Here is a 26,414-nt window from a genome sequence, read left to right on the forward strand (position 1 = left end):
CCCACAGGAAACACACACAGGGTCCCAAATTACCTCTCAAGGAATGACGGCCAACTCGATGATGTTGTGTGACAACCATTTAGCAACCTTGGACTTAGAATTTCGTTCTTTCAGGTGTGGCCTGGATTACAGACAACTCGCTTTCCAGAATACGGTAACTCCCTGCCCACCCACTACCACCACCCCGAAACAAACCAACAAACAGGGTTTCTCTGTAGTCCTGGCTGCCCTGGAACTTGCTCTGTAGACTAGGCTGGCCTGGAACTCAGAGATATGCCTGCCTCTGCCTTTCAAATGCTACCCCTACCCCAGAGCAACTATGTTTGCAATCCAAGTTCTCTCAGCCTCACAGGGCTCGCAGAGAGGCACCAGGCTGCCTGGCCTCCTGGAGAGGGTTCTGAGACACAAAGGTGTGTGTCTGGCTTTTTTTTAGTAACTTTATTTTTTTTCAGGTTTGGAGTTTTCCCAAAAGCAGTCCAAAGATTTGGGGGTATTTAACTTGAGCGAGACCCCGAGGGAAGCAATGAGAGCGTTGGGCAGCAAAAGCATGGAGTGTCAGTGAAGAGGTCTGGGCATCTCGAGGGACCTCCAGGGACCCGCAGAGCACACACCCAAGTTGTCCCTGGAACAACTGGATATCTGCCCACCACTGTCCCTGAGCCACTGGTGGGAGATCACAGGGGGTGAGCTCGTGGCTGCGGGTACAGGTATGTCCTTTGGGAGCAGGAGTCGGAGTGATTCGTATAACACCCGCTCTGGAGCAAAGCAAAAGGACACAGCAAAGCTCGAAGCCCACTGTGGTCCCTGACTCCTATCGGCTGCTTAGTCATCAGCCCAGTCCACTCTGGGGCCATAAACAGGCTCTGCAGATGGCTCTGAAAAAAAAGGAGGAGCCTGCTCATTTACATAGGACTTGGGTCAGGAGGGGGACCAGAGAAGCAGCACATCCATAAGGAGACTGGGTTGAACAGCTTTCCTGGAGGAAACCCCCCTTGCACTGTCCCCACTCCCCCAAAGCTCCTTCTGGTTAGAATACCAATGTCAAGTTGCTGGGGCTAGAGCAAAGCGTCCCTGTGTCCTCCAGTCAACCAGAACTTCAGGCTAGACTTCACTGTGAACCTGCTGCCCCCCATGGATACACTCTTGGAGGAGGGACAAGGCAGGGAAAGCTCTGTTCTTGTTCTAGGATCTGAGTGCCTGTCCAGGCTCGCCAAAGAGCTTCCCAAGCCTCCAGCGTGTTGGGGTTTGTTTACACTGTGGACAGGGTCCCACTCAGACCCCACAATGAAAATATCCACCCAAGGATTCCAACTTCCCCATCTTTCCCTTCCCTCCTTCCTTCCTTCTTTCCTTCCTTCCTTAGACAAGGCAACCGTGTAACCCACGCTAGCCTACAATTCTTTAAATAGCTGGTGAAGACTTTGAACTTCTGATCCTCCTGCCGCCACCTCCCAAGTGCTGAGATTACAGGGGAACACCACCAGGGCTGAGAACCAAACCCGGAGCTTCAGGCTTCCTGGCAGGCACTGCTACCAAAGGAGCTACATCCCTAACCCTCCCCCCACCAGCGTCTGGATTTCTAAAACAAATACCTGGGCCTCTTCATTCAGCCAGTGCCTAGGGTCCCCCCCGCACCCCCCATGCTAAACTAGTGGCCACAAGGTCAGGCCAAAGACATCCTGTGTCTGTAAGCGGGTGCCGGAGGACATCTCTGCAATTGAGCTTCCCTGCAGAGCCCTTCCTTAATCCTCCCTCCCATCTGGGACCCAGGGAGCCAGAGCCCCACCCAGGGGAAGAGGAGACAGGCTCTCTGGGGACCAGCCTCTAGGAGCTGCACTCTGAGATCCTGAGGGGGAAGAGAATGGGGTCCCCACCCCCTAAACAACCAACCCAATCCGTGACCTCCCGCTCATTCATATGCATGGATCAAATTTGGGAAATGCAATTAATTACCTGTTGTTGTGTCTGCTTTAATTATTATCATGTTTCCTATGCACTTTACACAACAGAATAAACAGTTGGGGAAACAGGTTCACAGTGGGGACCAGGGCTCCGAAGAAATTGTCCTGTCTCTAGCCCCTTCTACTTGGCATTCATAATCACACCCATTCATTCTTTCCCTTCTTGGTTCATTCATTCTTTTGTCCAGTCAGTCAGCCATTGATTCATTCACTTGCCCCCCTCATTTATCCTGATATTCATTCATTCATTCATTCACTCACTCACCCAGGGAATGTCTATTAGCATAGGAATGTGACAGTCTCCAGGACAGGTGCCAGGAAGTAGCAGTAAACAAAACAGGTCTCTGTCTTGAAGAGCTGTAGGAGGAAACAAACAGCACGTGTAAAGGTTACAAACAAAGCTAGGGTAGTCAGGGAGGGCTTCTTGTAGGAAGTGGCATTTAAGCCTACACCCTGATTTATTTGTTTAGTCAGGCAGAACAGGATGTGTTCCTTGAACACACAGGAAGTTAAAGGCTCTGTCCTAGGAAGCTAAGACCCAGAGGCAGAGACACCCAAGAGCAAAGGAGGGAGGACACAGAGACGGGCAATCAGCCGGGCAGGGTCTTCCAGGACATACAGGAACTGGGAGGTCTGAGTCTCCATGGGACAATGTCAGAGGTTCTCTGACAGTTTCTTTGAAGAGTCTAAGAAGTGCCGGGCTTGGTAGTGCTAGGACGAAAAGGATGAGAGAGACCCGGTGACAAAGATCTCACGGTCTCCACACCCCCCATAGCTGACTGTAATTCATACTTGGTGTCACAGGGGACTTGGTAAGGCTGGGCCTTGGTGAAGAAGCAGAAGTTTACCTCCCAGACGAGCTATACATTCACAAGGACCTGGCGGCAGGGAGAGCTGGCATCCTGGTGGGAGACCTTAGGTGGCAGAGCTGAGGGGGAGCCAAGTGGGATTGTTACCGCTGTTAACATTATTTCATGTATTTCCTGAGTATACACAGGCACCAGAGCCCTGGCACACATGCCGAGCTCAGAGGACAACCTGTGGACCCCAGGGACTGAACTCAGGCCACCAAGCTTGGGAGAAAGTGCCTTTATCAGTTTAGCCATCTCCATGGTCCTTGAGTAAGGCCCTGAGGACGACTGGGAGCCTTGGATAGTCGGTGAGGTGGAGAGACAGCTGCCGGGGCTGGGCTAAGCATCCTGTGTTTGCTTGAGAGCCACCGCAATAAACCATCCATAGCTTCGGCCTGTGCTGAGCCAGGAGCCCCAAGTGAGAAGCAGAAAGTGAGTGGAACCAAATTAGGTCATCAGACTGACCACCCTGGGTGACCACCCCAGGGTGATCAATCCAAGGGCCTAGGAAAGCAAGGTAGACCAGAGAAAGGCTTAAAAGCCAGTCGTCTTCTGTTTACCAGGTCCTTCCCCCTCACCAGGTGAGCCCCATTCGTTATCCCATTAATAATAGCTGGAGTAGGAGCGGCAGCCTAATAATGAACACTTATTTTGTGCCAGCTTCTTTCTGCTCCGCGTGCTTTTAGCCTCATTAATCCCTTGCATCACCACAACGGCCCTGCAAGGAGGATGTTATTATCATTGTCCCAGTTTGACAGAGAAGGACGTGGGGCACCAAAGCTAAGTGGTTTCTTTACAGAGGAACTGGCCAACACAGGACATGAATTCAGGCCCTGCGGACTCTGTGGTGGATGGTGGCTTCGTTCCATGTTGCACTCCACCTGAATATGTGCTCGGGGCAGGAGATGAGTGCTGGGCAGGGAGGACATGGGACACCTGTGATGGCAGTGACCTGGAACAGCCCACCGTCCCCTCTCTGTCAGCCAGAGCTGCTGCTTTCTCCTTCTGCTAACCGAGGCTGGTGTTTTATGAACCCCGAACCGCAGCAAGATTCTCCTATTAATTTATTGGTATTGCTAATTAAACATCATATTCGCAAATGTAAATTTCCTAATGGCCTCCCTTCCGTTTCCGAAGTTTCCTAGAAGAGCCTGCTTGTTATGCTGTTGGTTCCGTCTCAGTGGTCATGGGCAGGCAGAGGCTGGCACGAGGCTTACTGAGTATGGGGCGGGGGGGGGGGGTCAGAGGCCTCACACACAGGAGAAGGGGGACAATTGCAATATTGGGAGGGTGGTACAGCATGCCCAGCCCCAAGATCCTGAGCTCTCTCTCTCTTGTCAGGGGTAGATTGTCCTCTTGCCCTTGACGTGGCTGGTTGCTATGTCTGAAGCTGATGGCAAAGCTGGGTCATAGTAGTCAGCACTGGGGGGAGGAGGAGGAGGAGGAGAAGAAGGTCTAAAAGCAAATGGATGCCAGTGTTTAGATGTTCATTCTCTACCCCTCACTTGAAAATGGGGAACCTAGCCAGGCGACCTTTAACCTCAGCAGTTGGGAGGCAGATCTCTGAGTTCAAGGCCAGTCTGGTCTACAAAGCTCCTTCCAAGATATCCAAGGCTACACAGAGAAACCCTGTCCTGAAAAAGAAGAGGAGGAGGAGGAGGAAGAAGAAAAAGGAGAAAGAGAAAAAGGAGAGAGAGAGAGAGAGAGAATGGGAAAGGATGGCTCAATGGGAAAAGGTGCTTGCCACCAACCTTGTGGAGCTTATTTGATACCTTAGGGGAAGACACCCTAAAAGATGTCCTCTGATTTTCATATGCATGCCATGGCAGGTGTGCATGCACAGACAGACACACACATACACACAATAAAAATCATTTTTAATTAAATGAGCCCAAAAGGAAAAGAGAGAAACTGAACCACGGGGGCTGGGGTGGGGTGGGGGCCGTGACTGGCTGGAGATCTAAAGCAGAGGTCGGCTGCTGAGCCCTGTGAAAGGCACATGGGTCCCTTCTGCCTCAGCCCAGACAAAGATAGCATCACAAACACCCTTGTGAGTCCCGAGACATCCTGACCCCTTAGTTTAACCCTTTCATAGCGTCGAAAGTCATAGCTCTGCCTCTCTAGACCTCCCTACCCTTTAAAACGGGCTGCCGAGGGGTGCTGAGGGGTCTACCAGGCCAAGCATGGTGCCAGGAGAGGCCTGGGGGGGCGGAACCAAACCCACTTCTGACTTGGTGGATGCAGGGAGGCCACATGGCCTGGACCCTTGTCCTGTCAGCATTTGCGTCACTAGTCTTGAGATGTCTGCCACACCTCCATAGCCTCCTCTCCAGGCTAGCGACTGCTGGGCTTCACATTCTCCAGGAAACTCGCCCCCCCAGCACTAGGGTTTGAGTTAGTGACCGCCCAGCCTTCACCAAGCAGCGCACAAGGTGAAAGAACAGGACAGAGTGGCTTTGAGGGATTCAAGTCCCTGACAACCATGTCTCTCTTGGAACTCTTGAGTCTGTCCCCACTGTAGGCTCGGCCACTCTGAGACAGATCAGTATGGACAGCAGACTTCTGCTGGTGTGCCCAAGATACTAGGGTGTGCTCAGACTAGTGTCCCTTTCTGTGTCCCTGAGTATAGGGGTTGGGACCAGGGGGAACTGAATCAAGGGGCTGAGGTATTGGCAAGAACTCTCCCTGTCTCTTGTTCTTGGTGCCTCTAGGCAAAACGGATGAATGGAGTTAGAGGCAGAAGGCACTGCCCTCACCCGCCCTGTGGCCCACCCTGCTTTTGCGCCAGTATCTTTAGGGGACCAGTGGGCAATCTAAGTACTTTGTTACTGCTTGGGAATCTCTCTTAGGAAAGTTTTAAAAATACACCCCATTGTTTATTATTCATGGTAATGACACAGAGTGAGCTGCCTCACGGGCTCCCAGGTCCTGGGCTTCTGAGCTCCTGTGGTGAGCATAGATAGCCAGAGCTGGAGCTGGGCTCTCAGCAAGCCCCGGAGCCCCCAAGGTGTTCCAACTCTTAAAACATCACTTCTATTGTGGCAAGATGCACTTGTGTGGCCAAAGTGAAGAGCTGAGAGCCGCTAAGCTCATGGCGGGTGGTCCGGCCATCCACCTCCTCCCAGAAGCTTCTCTGGCCTCCCAAGGAAAGCGTGGCCCCATTAGGCAACCACTGCTCATCCTCCCAGGCCGGCCCCAGTGCCTGGCAGCCTTCCATCGCTGCAGATATTTGTCTACACAGGTCACTTGAAGTGTTTCCTCCACTCCAGCCTCTTCAACCAAGCGTCTCTCGGTCTTTGAAGCTCATGTTGCTGTGGCAAGCATCATCCAGGCCTTTTCACGGCTGAAGAGGTCTGTTGTTTCATCTGTGAGTGGATGTCTGTGTTGTTCCCATCTCCGGATTCTAGTGCACACTGCTGCTACCAGGGGGTGGGGGTGGGGGGAAGCGCCACGTTTTGGACACAGGAAGAGATCTAAATGCTAGTGAATAGCTGGCAAGCAGCATGAAGTGAAAATGTCTTTCCATACTGGGCAGAAGCCACACAGCTCAGAGGCCCGGAAGAGCCCCCGGGTGCTCTCCTCTAGGCTCTTCCTGGGGAACCAGTCTCCAGCCCAGAAGCTGCAGGTCCTCCAGGTGGGAGAGAAGGAATGTAACGAGCACACTCAGACGTACAGCCCTACCCTGAGGCTCAGACTAGGCCCACTTCTCACAGCGGGCAAGGGTAGAACCTTTACTCTGCAACCCACCAAAGGACCATGGTTTAACGTGATTATTGCTCTAACCCAGTTAGGTTTCCAGACAACTTAGTCAACCTTGTCACTCCAGTCCCAGGAGATCTGAGGCTCTCTACTGGTACCTATGGGCACCTGCACACATGTGACACACTCTCACACAAGTACACACATATACATAAACAAAAGTTAAAAGAAAATAAAAGTGAAGGGGGCTGGAGGGATGGCTCAGCAGTTAAGAACACTGGCTGCTCTTCCAGAGGCCCGGGGTTCAATTCCCAGCAACCACACAGCAGTTCACACCTGTCTGTAACTCCTGTCCCAGGGCTGCTGACACCCTCACACCAACACACTGGCAGGCAACACACCAATGAACATAAAATGAAATTAATTAATTAATTAATTAATTAAAAACTAAAGGTGAAGAAAGCCTGAGGAACAACTGCAAGGTTGACCTCTCTCTCTCTCACACACACACACACACATGCACACACCTGTGCACTCGCATACATACACACACACATACACACTCACACACATATACACACTCACACACACATACACACTCACAAACACATACACACACAGAGAGACAAACATACACACTCACACACAGACACACACATAGACACACAAACCAATAAGAATAAAAGAGGGGTCCCATCCACACTCTGCTACACAGGGCAGGGGACAGTGTGGAGAGAGAGCAGGCTGATGCAGCTCACCTGCCAGGCTGGGACAGAGTTAGACACCTGGCAAAGTAACACACACTCCAGGAACACAGCCCAGACACCCCACACCCCCACGCCGCACACACATGCTCCTGTTAGATGCTTTGGGTCACCCCTTGGCCGGGTGATCAGTATTCCTGGGTCACCCCTTTACCGGGTGACTGGCACACCCGTCACTGCCTGGTTCCGTAGACTCGATGGATCTACAGACACCATCTCCCTGGTTAATGGGAGACGACACCACCTTAATTCCACCTCCATCAGACCTCCACCAGAAGACACGACCCTTTCACCTCATCAATATTCAAGAGCTTAACAAAAAAAGCTATAACTAGGGAAGTCAGAAATAATGGAATGTGGTATTGATTATTTTATGGTGCGATTAGGGGTAATTACATCTCTCAAATTTTATTTTAATGTTACTTTCTACTACTTTTAGCCTTTTAAAATTATCCCAAACATCCCCATTTAGTGGAACACACATGCCTTCAATTTCAATGTGAAATACTTTTTTTCCGTTAAAGTGTGACCTCGCTATATTTGAAAACATAAATTACACTATGTATAAACCATAAAAAGTGAATGATGAATTTAATTCTGGTGAAGCGTGAGGGGCTGAGAAGGCGGGCGGGTGGAGGTGCTGTTTATCCAGGGCGGAGGGGATGACAGGGGCCAGGAAGTGTGCCCACGCTTCAGGGACACAGAGAGCAGAGCTCAGAGCTCTGGAGGATGCAGGGCAAGGGGTCTGGTAGCTGCCCCTGCCCCAGTAACCTCCCTCTCCCCAGGGGGGAGCCACGTCTAGTCTCCTTGCGGCTCCCCGTTCGTCCGCAGCCAGTAGCTAGAGCTCCAGCAGACACACTACCCAACTCATCTGGTGGTTTAGACACCTTCGTCACTAATTGTACTGTTGTTGCCATTTGACAGAGGGGCAAACTGAAGCTGAAGAGGTCACCTGCTCAGCTTCTGGATGCTTGCTATACTGGGTGGAACATGGTCTCTGAGGCCCAACAGCTTCCATCCATCACAAAGAGGAGCCTGGTTGGTGTAGCTGCCCTCATCCTCACAGGCATAGAGCAAGGAGCTGAGTAGATGACTGTACTAGCATAGGGGGTCTGAGCTCAGATCCCCAGAACCCACATTTAAAGAAATATATATTATTTTGTTTTATGTGGATGGATGCCCTGCATAGCTTCGTATTGTGTGCATGCAACACCTGTGGAGGCCAGAAGAAAGCATCAGAACCCTCCCAGGCCTGGAGTTACAGGTGCTGGTGAGCAGCCATGTAGGTGCTAGGACTCAAACCCCAGTCTTCTGCAAGAGCAATCAGAGCTCCAACCCCACAGCCCACATTAAAAGAAAGCAAACCAAAACAAACTGCCTGGTGTGGATCCCAGGACAGTGGGGGATGAGGGTGAGGGGTGAGGGTGAGGGATGGGTGTAGGAGGTAGGGGAGAAGCAGGCATATCCCCCAACTTATTAGCCAATCAGCCTAGCTGAATTAATGTGATTTAAATTCTGTGAGAGACCCTGTCTCCAAAAATAAGAGTGTAGTTGCTGGAGAAATGGCTCCGTGGAAAAGAGCGCTGCCTGCTCCTTTAGAGATTCTTCGATTCCCAGCAGCCACAAGGTGGCTCACAACCGGCTGTAACTCCAGTTCCAGGGGATCTGACGCCCTCTTCTGACCCCACAGGTGCCAACTAAACACATGATGCACATAAATACATGCAGGCAGAACACCAATCCACAGAAAATAAAAAAGAGGAAGAGATAGAAGAAAGATATCCAATAATGCCTCTCTCTCTCCTCTCTCTCTCTCTCTCTCTCTCTCTCTCTCTCTCTCTCTCTCTCTCTCTGGCCCACACCACACACACACACACACACACACACACCTTAGCAAGTTCAAACACAACAGACACTCATACCTACACTAGCAAGGGGATATACTACACACACACATACACACACACACTCATCACAACACACACACTAACAAATTAAATGAAAGAACAGACTCTAAAAAAATCCACTCTCCCTCCCTCCTCCTCCTTCCCTCCTGCCTTTTTCCTTCCTCTCCCTGAGCTGGGAATTGAACTTGTTTCCTGGCAGGCAATTGTCCCTCTACCACTACACCTTGTTCCCAGCCAGTGAAAGTCTGCTCCTGCTCCTACTCCTGCTCCTGCTCCTGCTCCTGCTCCTGCTCCTGCTCCTGCTCCTGCTCCTCTTCCTGCTCCTGCTCCTGCTCCTGCTCCTGCTCCTGCTCCTCTTCCTGCTCCTCCTCCTCCTCCTCATCATCATCATCATCATCCCTTCCCCCTCCCTTTCCTCCTCCTCCTCCTCCTCCTCCTCCTCCTCCTCCTCCTCCTCCTCCTTCTTCTTCTTCTTCTTCTTCTTCTTCTTCTTCTTCTTCTTCTTCTTCTTCTTCTTCTTCTTCTTCTTCTTCTTGCACTGAAAGACATAATTTTATTTATGTATTTGTTTATAGCCTTTTTCAAATACAAAATAGATTCTAGGCATTCTAGGGTGAATGCCTGTGATCCCAGTACTCAGGAGGCTGAGACAGGACTGTCTGTAAATTGTAGTCCAGCCTGGTCTGCATAGTGAATTCCAGGCCAGCCAAGGTTATATGTAAACAAGACTCTGCCTCGAGCCGGGCATGGTGGCGCACGCCTTTAATCCCAGCACTCGGGAGGCAGAGGCAGGCAGATTTCTGAGTTCGAGGCCAGCCTGGTCTACAAAGTGAGTGCCAGGACAGCCAGGGCTACACAGAGAAACCCTGTCTCGAAAAACCAAAAAAAAAAAAAAAAAAAAAGACTCTGCCTCAAAAATAAAGCCTGCCTTCTCATTTGTCCCCCAGTTCCTTCCAGAGGTATTTGTGATATTTAAACACTTTGACATGTTTTTATTCACATGGAAATACTGAGAGTCTTCTTGACCCTGTTCTCTCTGCTTCTCCCCTGCCTGCCGCCTGAGAGTGGAGTTGGGGACATGGGTTTCTAATTGAAGCATGGTAACTCAGGAGCCCATAGAGCTGGGCTCCAACCTAGGGTACCTCTAAGCTCCCTTGCTTTCTGCTGCTCCTCTGCCCCCACCTCACCCCTGGCTATTGGACTCAGCTTCCCATTGCATCGTGAGGTAGGTAGGGGGCCACATCTCTATAATATTGTTATATGTCCAATATTGGTACAATAGGAACTCCAGGATGTCCCCTGTATACAACCCCCTCTTCAGCTGTAGCTCAGACATGCTAATTTAACTTTTTATTGCTTCACTTGGGATTTTGTTCTATTTTGGTTTTGTTTCCTGTTTTTTTTTTTTTTTTTTTTTTTTTTTTTTTTTTTTTTTTTGGTTTTTCGAGACAGGGTTTCTCTGTATAGCCCTGGCTGTCCTGGCACTCACTCTGTAGACCAGGCTGGCCTCGAACTCAGAAATCCACCTGCCTCTGCCTCCCGAGTGCTGGGATTAAAGGCGTGCGCCACCAACGCCCGGCTCCTGTTTGTTTGTTGATTGGCTTGTTTCTTATGATTTGAGGTCTTAGATGACCTAGGTTGGCTTCTAACTCACTCTGTAGCCAAGGCTGACCCTAAACTCTTGATCCTCCTGCCTCCACCTTCCAAGTGCTGAGATCATTGGAGTGTGCCACCATCACCGAGCTCTTAAATTCAACAGCCAACTTCTAACCCCTGACCCCACCAGCATTTCATGGGGTGGCCACACCCCCTGCCCAGAGCGCCCTCTACCTGGGTTTCCTGGACATCTAGACTCTTACTTCTCCTTTCCCCTCCCTGTGACTCCTTCTCCCCCCTCTACTGAGAGGCCTGGCCCCTCTACTCAGCTCATTCCCAGGGCAACTTTGTAGGCTGACAGTTTGATTAACCATTTAAAACACAGGCGTGGTAGCTCATGCCTTTAATCTCAGCACTCAGGAGGCACAGGCAGGAGGATTTCTGAGTTTGAGGCCAGCCTGGTCTACAAAGTGAGCTCCAGGACAGCCAGGGCTATACAGAGAAACCCTGTCTCGAAAAACCAACCAACCAAACAAACAAACAAACAAACAAAAAAAAAACTGTTGTCCAAAAAGAATACAACTCAGAAGGCTGAATCTATTAATTGATATTTTATGTGTCTGTATGATGTGTGGTGTGTGTGTATATATGTATCCAGATGTGCGTGTGCATGTGTATGTAAGCAGGCATGCAAGAACACAGGTGGTCACATGCCATGACATACGTGGAGGTCAGAGGACACCGCAGGTATTGGTGTTTGGGCTCCACCTTGTTTGAAACAGGGTCTCTTGTCCCCGAAGCCATGCCTGACTAGCTGGTCCACGGGCTTCTGGGACCCTCCTGTGTCTTCTTCTGCTCTCACTATGGGCGTGTAGTGATGCCAAGGTGCACAAGGTTGCTGAAGATCTGAACGCCAGTTCTCAAGCTTACCTACCCAGCACTTTCTCCCCCTGAGCCACCTCCCCAGGCCCAATTAAACAGTTTTTCCATAGCCGCATTTTAAACATAAAACAATTTAAATTTTCTTTAAATGAATGTACCCAACATCTTATCATCTCAACATACAATTGGCGTAAAAGTCATTAATGAGATAGCACGTCTCCGCCCCCTTTCCATCTTACACCTTTGGAATCCAAAGCGTATTTTATGCTTGACAACACATCCAGATCTGTCAGCTACATTTCCAGGACTCAGAAACCACTTGTGGCCTGCGGCTACTGAGTCGGGGACTGGGGCATGTGTGTAACTCTAGCTGTCCCCAAAGCTCTCCTCCCACCATCTCTGCCTTATCCTGAAGACAGACAGTTATCTGTGCTCCTACCCCCACCTCCTATGGAAGTCAGCTCTGTACCTCAAACCCTTCCCTGTCCAGCTGAGCTTCTGCCTGGTCCTCCCCACACGGCACATCCAGGCTCTGTCACTGCTCTGTCCTCAGACCATATCTGAGGTCTGCCCCACTGGCCCGATCCACCCACACTTGGCCCCAGGTCCCACAGTGGGAGCCTTCCCCCTGACTGACTCCTGCCTCCATTCTTGCTCTTGTCCCTCACCTGTCTGCCCCACACTCTAAGCTCTCCAGTGAAGAACCAATTCCTGTCATATGTCTGTCCCTGGGTGTCCTGTGACCCTGAAGGTCAAAGCTTAAGTTTGCTGTTGCTCTCTTCCATTTGTGGTCAAACCAGTTTATTTTACAACTTCCATCTCCTGAGCTCTCAGAATGATCAGTTGACTGTACATTTTAGTCGGTCAGCGGGAAAGGTAGCAAGTTCTTTAACTGGGTCTGAGCTGTGCCAAAATCACCAGAGGACCTGGAACTCTGTGGTTGAACAGACGAGCCTTGGCCTCAGCACCCAGGATCTGATCATCAGGGAAACTGGCTACCCTGGGGCTCCATACCCATCAACCACCCAGCATAGATGCCTAAGGCTGCCAGCACCCTACAGCTTCTGAAGAATGAATGGCCATCCAAGCTTGGCAAACACTAGCCAAAGGGTCTATGAGTATGGTGCCTGGAATATGCTAGACAATCATAAATATTGATGGAGGGACTGGAGATGCAGCCCAGTGGGTACGGCTTCTTGTCTAGCATGCTTTAAGCCCTGGGTTTGTCCCTAGCACCCATAAAACTAGATATGGTGTTGTACATTTGTTTTTTGGGTTTTTTGTTTGTTTGTTTGTTTGTTTTTTCGAGACAGGGTTTCTCTGTGTAGCCTTGGCTGTCCTGGAACTCACTTTGTAGACCAGGCTGGCCTCGAACTCAGAAATCCGCCTGCCTCTGCCTCCCGAGTGCTGGGATTAAAGGTGTGCGCCACCATGCCCGGCTAGGTGTTGTACATTTGTAATACCAGCACCCAACAGTGGAAGCAAAGAGGTCAGAAGTTCAAGGTCATCTTCATCTACATGGTGAGGTCAAAGCCAGCCTGAGACATTTGGCATCTTGTCTAAATAAAGATTAAAGTCAAATGTGATGGCATACACCTGTACTCCATCGATTGAAAGAGGGTGACTGCTGAGAGCTGAAGCCAGCCTGGGATACACAGTGAGATGCTATTCACAAGAGGGGAGAAGAGGAGAATGGGTCCAGGGGTTCCAGTTCTCAGATTCTCATGTCTAGAAAGACTCATTGAAAGAGACATATCAGGGTTTGGTGGGAGAAAGAGAGAGGGGGAGAGGAGAGAGAACTGAGAGCCCATAACACAGTGTTCAGTGCAGAGAAGCCAGTCCGAGCATTACATGTGGTTAGGGTATCACCTATAAAAGAAGGTAATACAGATATGTGGAAGGTGGACCAAGCATTTGAACTGACATGTCTCTGAACAAATGCACAAATATTCTCTAAGCACAGGGGAAGCATAGACCATGAGGAAACACAGAGGAAACTGGAAGCACTGTGATACTAGGGAGACTGGGATAGAAAAATGCCCGTAGTGAGCGCAGTTGCTGGTGAGGATATGGAGAAACGGAGACCCATCTACACTTTTTGTAGGAAGCGCCATAGTCCGGCCATGTTGGAAAACTCCCTAGCAATTATTTAAAATGTTAGGTATGCAGTGATCATGGGCCCCATATTCTAGGGGTAGACTCAAGAGGGAGAAACAGATAGTAAGAGGTTAGCCAGGTGTGGTGGGATACACCTTCAATCCCAGCACTAGGGAGGCAGAGGCAGGCAGATCTCTGAGTTCGAGGACAGCCTGGTCTACAGAGTGAGTTCTAGGAAAGCCAGGGCTACACAGAGAAACCCTGTGTGGACAAACCTAAGTAAATAAAAGATTGCGAAGATGACAGCTCAGCAGGTACAGATGCTTGCTGCCAAGACTGACGCCTGTATTCCATCCCCAGAAACTAACTACATGGTGGAAGGAGAGAACTGGCTCCTGCAAACTGTCCTCTGACCTCTGAATGGACACTGCATTGCACGGACCCGCGCACGCACACACTAGCATGCACACGGGAAACTCACGCATCAGTGCATTATTCATAAGAGGCAAGGAGTAGGCACAAGGAACACCCCAAATTCCCTCAGCTGAGGAATGGCTGAGGAAATGAGGAATAGCCACACAATGGACCATGATTCAAACTGTGAAAAATGCAGTCCTGGAGCTGAGAGACGGCTCAGAGGTTAGAGTGCTTGCATGCACAAATGAACACCTGAGTTCAAGTTCCCAGCACACCATGTAAGAAGCCAGCTGGGCCCCCATGTCACCTCTAACCCCAGCCTTCTGGGGAGCAGAGAAAGTGGATCACTGTTGCTTGCTGGTCACCTGTGTGTTCATTTATTTCATTTAAAGACTTTGTTTCAAGAGATTAAGATGAAGGCTGACATGGCAGGAGGGAAGGCATCTTCCCCCTGCCTCCTTGTCCATGAGAGCAACCATATGCACCAATGCACACAGGTTCCATACACCACACACACATGCATACACAGGAAAAAGAAAAGAGTGGAATATTAACAGAAGCTATAATAACCATGAACCTTGAGATGCAAGAGACCACACAGCGTATGATCCCTCATTCATCTCCAGAACAGATAATGCCATAGAGATGGAAATAGTATGGTTGCCAGGGTCTGGGGACACCAAAGAGAATGAGTTTGCTTGTGGTTACAGAGTTTCCGGCAAGGGTAGGGCAAAGCGCTAAAGCTGGTTGGTGACGCCTGCAGGGCTCTGAAGATAATGAAAATCCTGGGACAGAAAGTCCTCCAAAGGTAAATCATATGCTGGGTACATTGCTGTGTAAACTGTAAATTGTCACGGGGGTTTCTTATTTTAAAAAGAGAAAATTAAGAGATGCAGTGGTGCTACAAACCATTAAGACTAAGACTCGGGATGCTGAGACAGGAGGGAGGATGGAGGGTTCCGGGTCAGCCTGAATGATGCTGTGTCAAACAAAAGAAGACAAAAAAATTAACTAGTAACTTGATGCATTGAGAGAGGTGGCCTATGTCTGTAAATCCAGAACTTGGGAGGCAAGAGAAGTAGCAAGGGTTCAGAGCAAGACTCTACTACGCGGCAAGTTTGAGGCCAGCCTGGGCTACCTGAGACCCTGCTGCAACAACCACAATTTTAAAAGATGGAGAGGATGCTGGGGATACAGCATGCACCTAGCACACAGGGGGCCCTGGGTTCAATCCTCCCCCCAACAATATTTTTAAGGTAATTAAGGTGCTGGCATTTCTTCTACTGTCATTACTGGTCCCCAAAGTGAGTTTCAGTGACAACCCGTCCCCCAGTGAGCAATCTGGGATGAACAAAGAATTCAACATTTAAATGAAACAGGATCCAGATTCTTGATATTTTTTTCCCTTTGCCCCAGGCTCCAATATGGCTCTGCTCAGCCATTACTGATCTCAGCTTCATTTAAAATTTTGATTTATTTTTGATCACTGAGGATTTTTTTTGCATTAATTTTTCCCTTATTTTTTTTTAACTTATGTAGTTATCACATGTACATGTGCGTGTGGTGTCTGTGCCTGAACGAAGGCCTGTGGGCCTGTGTGCAAGTGCACGGGCGGGCCTGTGTGGCCCTGTAAGGTCAGAGGTGCCTGGTATCTTCTGTCAGGTTCCACCTTTTTTAAAAATTAATCTTTAAATTTTTTACTTATTATCACGGCATGGAGAGTGTGGGGCAAATGGGAACAGGTGCCATGGTGCATGTGTGGCAGTCGGCTCTCTCCTTCGGGTGACCCATGGGTTCCATGGATCTACCTCAGGTCCCCAGATTTCCTCGGTGAGTGACTTCACCCACTGTGTCTCCATGCTGATCCCACACTCCAATTTATTGGAGTCTCTTGGTGAGCCTGGGGCTCCCCTGGTCTGATGGTCTAGCCTGCTCTGAGGGTCATCCGTGCCCACCTGGACTAGCCAGTACACCTGCCAGCTTTTATGCAGGCTCGGACTTTCTGTTGCAAAGCAAGCGCTTGAGCCTTTGAGCGATCATCCACCAAGCCTTTTCATTTTAACTTGAAGCATGATTTCCCTTATCCCTCAAACTCACTTTGTTGCCTCTGAGGACTGACCTTGAATTTGGGACCCTCCTGCCTCTACTCCAGAGCGAGTGCTGGGATTACAGGTGTGCACCACCACATCCAATTTATGTGCCGTAGAGGTGTGTCTTTGAGCCACATTCCCGGGCCTTAATTTTTACTTGTCTTGATTTCTCTTATGCAGGGGCCACCGTCACCCCTGATGTTTTACATTGGAGTGTTTCATTCATCCCCTCCCGGGGTCCCAGCCTTGGGGAAAGACTGAGCACGCTCTGGCCCTAAGCCCTTATCCACTCACCCGGGGATTCCCAGGCTCCTAGGAAGCCAGAGGGCGGAGGCAGGTCCGGGGGATCCGAGAGGGAGGAAGGGAGCTTGGAGAGAGGGGTGTGGGCAGGGAGGGGACGGGGCAGCCCGCCGCCTGATGCGTATCGATCTGTGCTCGGGGTCGGCGCGGGGGCACCACTGCTGGCGGGCGGGGAGACCGCACATTAGCGCGGCGGGGGACCGCTCCCCGGAAAGGCTGCGGGCACATTAGACTCCCCGGCCTGGGACGGGCGACCCCCGCGGGCGGGGCGAGCTGGCTCCTGCAAGGCGGGCGCTGTGCTGCGGGGACCCACCCAATGGGCTGTGCACAGCTTCACCTCTGGCTCTCCTGCCTTTAGGACTGCTTCATTGAGCCATCAGGACTGCTTCATTGAGCCAGGCCAGGTCTGAAAACACAGCACACACACACACACACACACACACACACACACACACACACACACACACACACACACATACACACACACACTACCTCCATCACCACCAGGGCTATCTGTTTCTTTTGCTTTTGTGAGACAGAGCAGGCACCCTGAAGCCCAGTCTGGCCTGGAACTTGCAGCAGTCTTCCTGCCTCAGCCTCCTGAGTGCAGGGATGACAAGCCAAATTACCACATCCACCTCTGGTTCCCCGTCTCCTCCTGCCCTCCAGTCAAGGCTTCTCTAATCCCTGGCACTTCTCTGACCTCTGACCTTGGGGTTGCATTTCCACAATGCTTGAACAGCTCTTTTAACAGTATTTTTTTTGCATTCTTGAGAACTAAAGTGAGCCAGCCCTTTGGGAAATCACTCCTGACTCACACATCCCCAGTGCTGGCATGCATACCCTGGCTGATCCAGAGGCCAAGTCAACAAAGCCCATCCATCATCCTTTGGACAGGGAACTCTTGGGCACCTGGGTAGCCGGGCAGTGGGGCAACATCAAAGTTGAATTCTAGTTCTGCTTCTTAAAAGCTGTGTGGCCTTTGGGCAAGTGAATGAACCTCTCTGTAGGTCTGGGGATGTAGCTCAGTGGTTCAGCATCTGCCTAGCAGAACGGGAACCATAATTCCTGCCCCGGCGGGAAATCCTGGGGACCAAATCCACGGCAGAGTCTTGCTGCAAAACTCCCCTGATCTCCCCACGGTGGGTGGGGCGCACAGCAAGCAGGACATCCTTTGGGGCTACTGTGGTGGTACTGTGGCAGTCTCGGGCGGGATTGGCAGTGTGGTTTCTGCCATCTCTGGCAAGCCCCTCCCTCTAGGCTCCACCCTACTTACCTCCCAGATAGCAGGATGCATCACTTCCGGAATCAGAAAGCTTCCTGTGTCCTGCCTCTTTTCCTCCGGCAGGTCCCTTTCTCCTTTATCCACTTCCGCTCCAGCTCCCACCTGCTGCTCCTTGACAAATGTCTGGGAAACAGCTTAGCGGGTTGCCTCATGGTCTCTCTTCTCCAAGCCTCCCTTCAGCTTTGTCTTCATCCAGGGCAGCCATGACAGCCAGCCGTGGCACCCAGGACCCAGGTCTCAGGACATCGGAAGTCACTGTCTTCCCTTCTTTCCTCCCGTCCTTGAAACAGGGTCTCACTGTGTAGCCCAGGCTAGCCTCAGCCTCCTGGATACCAAGATCAGACTTCTGCCACCATTTCTGACAGTGGGGGTCTTCTGAATCTCCCTGGCCGTCTTCTCCTCCTCTGCCTTCTTGGTCTCCTCTGTCTCTTGCTTGACTCTAAAACAAAGGGGAGACTTCCTTGTCGCCACAGGCAAACCCTAGGGAGCCCTTGATTCTTCTCCACATTCCCATGTCCTGCGACCCCACCCCCAACCCCTAGGACCTCACTCTAACCACCAAGTACCTGTGAGCAATTCCCAGATTTAAATCAGTTGTTCAAGCCACTGGCTTCTCTGTTCATCTGTCCGTCCCACACCTTGTCAGCCTCGACCTCAGAAAGCCCCCTGAAGATTAGAAAAAAGTCATTTCATCAAGCCACAAGCAGGAGGTGTTCGGAAGTTAGAGGGATGGTTCAGTGGGTAAAGTGTCCACCGCACAAGAGCGAAGAACCAAGTTCAGATCCTGAGCACACTTCTAAACCGGTGCAGCAACAATGACCTGTAATCCCAGCAGGGAAGGCCTTCAGCTCACAGGCCAGCCAGCCTGGCCTCATTAGCAAGCCCCAGGCTCAGTGGGTAACCCTGTCTACAAAATAAGGTGGATGTCAACTCCTGACCCTCCCCCCAACACACGCACAGAGTGAACCCATATGTACAGGAGACAAACACACACAGTGAAAAGGAACACACAAAACAGCCATAAACCTTTAGAAGTACATATTAGCTTTCTAAACTGTTGGCATGCTGGCCAGGAAGAAATGGATGCCAGGCACTGGTAGGAGAGCCCAGAAGAGCCCTTCTATACATGGTGTGACTAATCAGTTCGCCCATCTCAGATTCAGGTTCTGAAAAACATGCGTCATCCTGGGTCTACGCCTAGTGTCCTCCAGAACACACTGAAGCTTGCTGGAGGGTGGCTGGGCCCCAGTGCTCACCCCCTCAGTGTGGCCTGGCTTTTTCCTAGAGTTGGCACACATTTTTTTTTTTTTTAAACTTCTCATGGGCTTGCCTCCCTTGGTTTGCACAGCCTCCTTTTTTTTTTTTTTTTAAGATTTTATTTATTTATTATATGTAAGTACACTGTAGCTGTCTTCAGACACTCCAGAAGAGGGAGTCAGATCTCATTACGGATGGTTGTGAGCCACCACCATGTGGTTGCTGGGATTTGAACTCTGGACCTTTGGAAGAGCAGTCGGGTGCTCTTACCCACTGAGCCATCTCACCAGCCCCGAGTTGGCACACATAATGTCACTATACCCAGACCGCAAGGCCAAAGCCACATGGAACACCTGCCATGAGGTCACTGTGGCAAGTTTGGAGCTGGGGGCAGGTGGTTCAGGCCTCTAAGAGCAGCTGGAAAGGAAAATGAACAGCTTGGGAGAGCCTGAGCGTGGCTGTGACGGCATAGGGACCATCAGGCATGTAGGACCAGGACATTCCACAAGCCTGAGGCCGGAGTGAGGTGCACAGGAAGCCCCTCTGACAGGCCAACGGGGATGAAGTATACTGCGATAACGAATTGCAAACTTGGAACCTTGCTGTTTCAGAGAACAAGACTTTCTTTCGTTCATTCTGATGACATGTGTCGAGCACAGAGCTCGTAGAGAGATCTCCTTCCCAGAGTGATCATGGATCTAACCAATGGAGGTTCCACCCTAAGTGCAGGCTCCCAAGAGAACATGAACAGGGAATCTGCATGCTGGAGGGAACTCAGTATACAGCCCTGAATCTACCCCATCATTCCCACCCATAGCTCAGGCTAGAATCTCCCTTCACAGAGACTTCAAGGATGTCGGATGCGCTGCCCCTGTGAGAACCCAGCAGGAAACAGGATGTACGTTCATCAACTATCTCCGGCTGGAATAACAGTGTCCCCTGCTCCAGAGCTCCAGTTCCAAACCTAGAGGCCTCCTTTGTCTCCCTCTTCACTTGAGCGCTTTTTCTTTCTCCCCAAGAGCTGGCTATGGAGCTGAGGACCTCCTACATTCTGGGTAAAGACTATGCCAACCGAGCCCTGCCCATTCTTCATTTTTATTTTTAATAAAATTTAATTAATTTATGTAATATAATTTATTATTTGTTTTGTTTGAGGCTGGCTTCAAACTCTCTGTGTAGGATTGTTCTTTAACTTCTTGAATCTCTTGCCTCTACCTCCCAAGCGCTAAGAATACAGACATGCTCCCCCACCAAGTGGAGATGCCAGGAATCGAACCCAGGACCTTGTGCAGTAGAGGCAGGCATTCTACCGCTGAGCTACAACTGCACCCTTCCTCCCTGATTCTGTTATCCTGTAGAGAACTGATAGCCCTGAGGACTCTATTTCTCAACACAGTACAAAAATAAACATTTTGCAGGGCGTGGTGGCACATGCCTTTAATCCCAGCACTGGGGAGGCAGAGGCAGGTGGATTTCTGAGTTTGAGAACTGCCTGGTCTACAAAGTGAGTTCCAGGTCAGCCAGAGCGCTATACAGAGAAACCCTGTCTTGAAAAACCAAAAAAAAAAAAAAAAAAAAAGGAATAAACATCTTTCTCCTCCACACACCTAGCCTCTCCCCGGGCCACCATGATGTCTGCCTCAGCCACGAATGTAGCCTCCTCTCTCACACCTTTATCTCCACTGAGGAGCTACAGGGGCCGTGTGCTACGTCACATGCTTCTCAGTTGGAAACATATACGGCCACCACCACGTGCTTCAGCCCAAGATTTGCACCTCCTTCAGTAGCTATCTGACCTCCTCCTCCTCCTCCTCTTCTCCCCTCCCCATTGCCTCCCTATCTCCTCCAGTCCTATTTGATCTCTGAGACAGTCAGCCCCGCTCCTGCCTGGGGTGGGATGGGGAGGGGGGCTTTGCACCCGCCGATTCCACTGCCTAGAAGTGCCTCTGGCTCAGCTCAGAGGAGCGTCCTCCCTCACCTCCTTCCTCACTTGCTTCTCTGTCTGCGTTTCAGCTGGCCTCCCTCCCTCCCACTCCCCAACCTGCTCACCGCGGCTCTGTTTCCTAAGGCGGCTCTTTTTGCTGGAGGGCTGACCACCTTCTAACAGCCTATAAAGAACGCTTCCTTCTGCTGTCTAGCGCCTCCACGTACAGTTTAGCTCCACGCTACAGGCTGCCATCTGTAATGGTGCCCGGGATACCGCAGGAAACGCTACGGAATGAATGAACACACCAAAGCACGAATGAGCCGCAGAGAGCCCAGGCTCTGGAGCCAGACTGAGGGGCTCAGTGTCCAGCTTTGCCATCCACCCTCACCTTGCTCATCTGTGTAGTGGGAATGAGAGTAGCAGCTACTGGCTGCATCTGTAAAGCTGTTGGGTTATGCCCGGCAAGGAAACCCATGGTTGGCTGTAGTTACCATAAAGCTTTGACATGGGCCAACAAGGTGGCTAAGTGGCTAAAGGTGATTGCCACCATGCCTATCAACCTGAGTTCGGGATCCATATGGTAGTGGCTGAGAACCAATTCCCACAAGTTGTTCTTTGACCTCTATATATGTGCTGCGGTACCCGCATGACCCCTTTCACCTGAGGAAAATAAATAAATGCAATTAAAAAAAATTGACTTTTGGCTCACATGCGCGCGCGCGCACACACACACACACGCATAGAAGCCAGAGGTAGACTTCAATTATTTTCATTTATCACTCTCTACAAAAACCCTCTTTAAAAAATGAAAACACTTTATTTTAAGTAACTGGCAAACAAAAACATCACGCGGCTAAATTAAAGAAGTCATTAAAGCACTTGCCTGGCGCAAACTCTGTGCAGCTTAGCAAACTTCTCTGCAGTTAGTTTTTGGTTGGCTGGTTTTGGTGTTTTTGAGGCAGGGTCTGTTTTCATGGGCCGGACGTTCACTGTTTCAGCTGTACTGAGTAGTCAGCCAAGGCCCCCATGGCATCCATCAGACTCTGAGCCCAGATCTGGGGTCACACACACAAACCACTGCACCGCTGTGTTAGAGATCTGAATTGAGGTCCTCATTCTTTTTTTTTTTTTTTTTTAAGATTTATCTATTTGTCTTATGTATATGGTGTATGAGTACACTGTCCTTGTCTTCAGACACACCAGAAGAGGGCATCGGATCGCGTTACAGATGGTCGTGAGCCACCATGTGGTTGTTGGGAATTGAACTCAGGACCTCTGGAAGAGCAGTCAGTGCTCTTAACCACTGAGCCATCTCTCCAGCCCCCAAGGTCCTCATTCTTACACAGGAAACACTTCGCCCACTGAGCCATCTTCTCTGCCCAAAACTCCAGCTCAACTTTAATTCTATTTCTGTCTATCTTCTTGTTTTAAAATAAAGTTTACGTAGGCTGGAGAGATGGCTCAGCGGTTAAGAGCACTGGGTGCTCTTCCAGAGGTCCTGAGTTTAATTCCCAGCAATCACATGGTGGCTCACAACCATCTGTAATGGGATCTGACGCCCTCTTCTGACTTATGGGTACATACAATAGAGCACTCATAGACATAAAACAAACAAATACTTACAAGAAAATAAGGTTTACTTTTATTTCACGTGTGTTAATGTTTCCCTGCATTTTTTACATATGACAACATGGGTGCCCGGTGCCGGAGGAGGCCAGAGGAGGGCCTCAGATTCCCTGAAGCCGAGGCTGGAGTCGCAGATGAGTGTGAGCCATTACATAGGTGCTGGGATGCAAATCCACGTCCTCGGCTCAAACAGCCAGTACTTTTAGCCACCCTTCCATCTCCCCAGCCCCTGTATCCACTTTCAATAAAGAAATCCTGACTGTCCTGATGCTGAGCAAAATTTACATATAATGGTGTTTTTTTCACCACATCCTTCTAAGAGCAAAAAGTTGGGAGCAATCTAAATTTCCAAGAAGGTGGGATTTGTTAAATAAAATATGGTTCCCTCTTTGAAGGACTACCAGTCAGCCATTAGAACTCAGTTCTCTAGGAACGCTTAATAACGCGAGGAGCCATCAGAGTATAATACTCAACGAAACAAGACACACTTCAGGGACTGAGTGGTGGGTACCTGTTTAGTTTCCTCTGTAAGTAGCACATCTCTTCTTCTGTATGCTGTTAACTCATTAGCATGAAGAGAAGAGCAGACTATGAAACCGTGTGACCCCAATTCAGATTTATACGTCCGCATTCTCTTCCCTCCGAGAGGGTCAAAGCTAAGGAGATGCAGGTTGGGAGGAGAAGGCCCTTCCTTGTCTGGAACCTGCAGGAGAAGGGCAGGGGGTGTGGCTTCTCCACAGAGCACTTGGAGCAGTGGAGCACATGCCTTGCTTGGCTGCGAGGCCCTTCGTTCGAACCCAGAACCAACCAAAAGAAAAAAGAAAAAAAGAAAAAAGAAAATCTGGAAGTGAACTAAAATATTAATAGGAGTTCTTTCTGGGCTGCGATGCTGAAAGGTTAACATATCACATTTTCTGTATTTCGTACAATGGGTGTAAAACAGCAAGGCTTAGTAAACAGGAAAGGGAGTAGGTTTTCAATGCATGCCTCTGTGTGTGTGGGTGTGGGTGTGTGTGGGTGTGTGTGTGGGTGACAGAGAGAGAGAGAGAGAGAGAGAGAGAGAGAGAGAGAGAGAGAGAGAGAGAGAGCATTCCTGTATGCACATGAATAAAAAGATGGGTGATAGAGCTGAAGAGATGGCTCAGCAGTTAAGAGTGTTTGCTGCTGACACAAAGAGAGCTTGGTTTGCTGACACCCACAGAAGGTGGCTCACAACTGCCTGTAACTCCAACTTCTGGTCTCTGTAGGTGCCTGCACTCACACGCACGTACCTACACACGGACACACACAAGTACACATACTTTTATTTCTAAATAAAATACATATTTTTAATGCATGCACATGTGTGTGGAGGTCAGAGGGCAACATCAGGGCTGCTCCTGTTTTAAGACAGCCATCTCTTGTTTGGCTTGTGTACACCAGGCAAGCTGACCCACTGGCTTCCAGGGACTGTCCTGTCTGTGCCTCCTGTCTCCCCATACAGCCTCTGGAATTACAGATGTAAATGCTTTTGAATACGGCTTTTCGTGGCTTCTGGGGACTTGAGTTCAGATCCTCAAGCTTGCACGAGTTACCCATTGGGCCATCTCCCCAGTCCATGACGGGGTAGTGGCTTTTTATTGTTGCTTTTTAAGGATAAGTCGGTGCATTCCAAATGTTCCCTCCACAGCATGGCCATCTGTGATGAAGCCATAATTTCAAACAGCTAGGTGAGTTTGATAGCAAACAGGCAGACACACACAAAATAATTTTTTTTTTTTTTTTTTTTTGGTTTTTCGAGACAGGGTTTCTCTGTATAGCCCTGGCTGTCCTGGAACTCACTTTGTAGACCAGGCTGGCCTCGAACTCAGAAATCCGCCTGCCTCTGCCTCTCGAGTGCTGGGATTAAAGGCGTGTGCCACCACGCCCGGCCACAAAATAATTTTTAAAAAATATAATAAAAAATGTTTAAATCGCTGTTGAAATGGAGCCATAGGGAGCTGCCCACACCACTGACATCCTAAGTCTTTTAGTATGTACCCATACCTCAGTCATAATAAACTAACTACACCTATGATATACGGAGTGAGAAACAAGGGGGAGGGGGGAGGGAGAGAGAGAACACTCTGCTCCAAGACTTTACTGTGGCACCCACAATATTCCCAAGCAAGCAGGCCCCTTACTGCTCATTCAAGGAAAAGTCTGGTGTCATGTAGCACTGGGGGTACCTAGGTATGTCATCACCCAGGAAGGGTTACTATGGTCACTTAAGACTTCTACAGGAGCTGGGCGTGGTGGCACACGCCTTTAATCCCAGCACTCGGGAGGCAGAGGCAGGCAGATTTCTGAGTTCGAGGCCAGCCTGGTCTACAAAGTGAGTGCCAGGACAGCCAGGGCTACACAGAGAAACCCTGTCTCGAAAAACCAAAAAAAAAAAAAAAAGACTTCTACAGGACTGGAGAGATGGCTCAGCGGGTAAGAGTGCTGACTGCTCTTCCGAAGGTCCTGAGTTCAAATCCCAGCAACCACATGGTGGCTCACAACCACTCACGGTGAGATCTGATGCCCTCCTCCCGGTGTGTCTGGGGATGGCTACAGTGTACTTGCATATAATAATAAATACATCTTAAAAAAAAAAAAGACTTCTACAAACAGGCTTGGGAGCCTGGACCTGCCTTGTCTTTGGGGGTCCCCTCTGTTCATCTGACATGCTCATGAAGTGCGTCCCCCCCCAGTACTGGTCCACCTACTCCTAAATGGCCAAGACTTCCTCACCCTCTTGAACCCCTACACATCAGGTAGGGCTGTAGGGTGCTGCCCCCATCTGGCCATGGTCTCAGATTGATCTTAGATGCTTCGTGATTGGTCTTCCCTGCTGCCCTGCTGCAAGGCTGGCTGTAGGGACTTCCTTAGATCTCAGACAAGGCCTGCAAGATCATCCTTAGAAAACTATGACCTGACCTCCGTCCCCCTGAGCCCCTAACCCTGGCTGCCCTCTACTCCCAGAAACCACCTCCTTCCCTTGATCCTTTCAATGTCTCACGTAAATTTCTCTTCCTCCTCTCCTCTTCTTCTGATTCTCTCTCCCTCTTCACCCCTTCCCCTTCCTCCTCCTCCTCCTCCTCTGCCCCTCCTCTTTCCTCTCTTCCATTCTGAAGATATCCCGCAGGTGCCTTGTCAGTGAAGCTCCCCGACCCTCTCCCCAGATGAAGACATCTCCTTCTATGCATTGCTAGAGAGAATGGCAGTTCCTCACCTACATCTGTGCTGAGCCCCAAGGCTCGGGGACAGGTGTGACAGGCGGAAGGCATCCTGCTTGTTTTCCTGGAGGCCTGCATCCAGGAAGCTCCCCAAGCCAGGCTAGGCAGCCTATTGACTCACAGGGCCCCGAGTCACGCCCTGCCCTGGGTTTCGGTCTGTCCCAGCTCCCGAGGGACCAGGAGACAATCCCACTTCCTGTCCCTGTTGAAGCTACTGGTGTGTGGGAGCCCTCGGATTGGCTGTCATGTGTGTTGTTGTGTGTCTCCTGGCTTTCACCCATATGTGACTCATTTATGCCACACGTGACCCTTTTATACATTCCCTTGTATGTAAGGACCTAACTGTAGGTAGATTCCCACTCAAGTGTGAATGTGCGTGCACGCGTGTGTGCGTGCGTGCGTGTGTGTGTGTGTGTGTGTGTGTGTGTGTAACACACACACACCAGTGGCTGTTACATAGCTCTTTGTTCCCATATTGGTCCCCAGTTAGCTCTGAAGACCCCTAAACATAGACAA

This window comes from Mus caroli, unplaced genomic scaffold, assembly GCF_978045245.1.
Source record: "Mus caroli unplaced genomic scaffold, Mus_caroli_1 scaffold_6, whole genome shotgun sequence".
Taxonomy (NCBI): Eukaryota; Metazoa; Chordata; class Mammalia; order Rodentia; family Muridae; genus Mus; species Mus caroli.